We start from the raw sequence: 1,540 nt of genomic DNA on the forward strand, positions 1-1,540 counted from the left end.
GTGTTGTCCCGGACCGCACTCTGCTGCGTTGGGTCCTGCGATAGTGCTGGTCTCTAAGGTGCCTGTTATAATGTTATGATGGAGGCTCTGGACTCTGAGCATAACTTGTTTTTCTATAACAAACTATAAAATATTTTCTATAAAAATGTTAATGCCCTGGCAGTGGCAGATAGCTTTGGTTTTATATTTAGTTTGATTACATTAATGTTTAAGTTGAGATTTACAAGAAATATTTTAACTGCTACTAAAAGGAATACTGCTGTAAAAAGCACCTTATTTGTTTAAAGTGTTTGCAAACCAAGTGTTATTGCACTTTTGTTCACATAGCAGTACTTTTAAATGAAAAAAGTGTGCAATACACTACTTTTGAATTCATTATTGAATTTTGTGCATAACAATGGGATTAATCTTGATTAATCACAGAAAAATCATGCGATTAATCACGATTAAAAAATGTTATCGTTGCCTAGCACTACTTATTTTTTAACTTGAAAAAGGCATTATTAGCTAAATGTGGTGGAGTTAAAAGTATAATATTTAACACCTTGAAATGTAGTAATGTAATGTGTATTTCAAAATTAACTCTTTCCCTGCCAGCATTCATTCATTCATTCATTCATTCAATTTGCCATCCACCACCAGCATTTTTGATAATTTTCACAGAAATGTCATGGCCCCCAGAATATTTTGTTGTATGAATGTCTGAACATGCAATATGTCAAAAGAAAGAACAGAGCTTCTGCATGTAAAAAAGAAAAAAAAAAAACTTGAATGTGGGTAAGTTTCATAAAGAAACATTTTGAACAAAAAGCAGAGAAAATTGCATTTTTGTCAAAGACTATGTAAAATACAGAAATACAGATACTCAATTCAATTATACAATTAATAAAAAAAATACTAAATTGAAAAAAAAAAAAAAAAAAAAAATTGTTTCAATTTGCCATCCACCACCAGCATTTTTGATAATTTTCACAGAAATGTCATGGCCCCCAGAATATTTTGTTGTATGAATGTCTGAACATGCAATATGTCAAAATAAATAACAGAGAGAGCCTCTGCTTAAAAATAAAATAAAAAATAAAATAAAAAGACTGTTTCCTGATCCTGGTAGTAGACTACAATGCCGGCTGTTCTGACTCACAGACTGTAAGTAAGTTTTCATATTTAAAGAATTTGCCACTGACGATTCAAACGCGAGTTTTGAGCAGTGTAGAGTGGCGCTTGTTATTTCTTGTTTCTCCGATCACAAATGCAGACATGGTTTTATGTTTACGCGGCACGATGCAACGCGGAAAAAGACAGTATAAGTCATTATAATCCGTAATTATGTCCCCACTGGATGCAACAAATGCCTCGTTTATAATGGGTTTTAATGTTTTTGTCTCGTAGCTCCGGCCAGACAGGGCATCACCACAATATGTAAGGGGCGTAACATTTCCGTCACACGCTTGAGGTATTCGGCCAATCATAAGTCACTAGATAGCTGGCCAGTCAGAGCACACCTCGCTTTTCAGACCGATGAGCTTTGTAAAAATCGACG

The 1,540-nt window shown here is 34.2% G+C and overlaps 1 protein-coding gene across 3 annotated transcripts in view; it reads left to right on the top strand.

Moving 5' to 3' along the window:
• LOC107685057 (ethanolamine kinase 1-like) overlaps positions 1–1,540 on the top strand; it is an 81,180-nt gene that overhangs the window by 24,277 nt on the left and 55,363 nt on the right. The gene's annotated exons all lie outside the window — the stretch shown is intronic.

The sequence above is a fragment of the Sinocyclocheilus anshuiensis genome, unplaced genomic scaffold (assembly GCF_001515605.1).
Source record: "Sinocyclocheilus anshuiensis isolate Anshui unplaced genomic scaffold, SAMN03320099.WGS_v1.1 scaffold749, whole genome shotgun sequence".
In the NCBI taxonomy this organism is placed as follows: Eukaryota; Metazoa; Chordata; class Actinopteri; order Cypriniformes; family Cyprinidae; genus Sinocyclocheilus; species Sinocyclocheilus anshuiensis.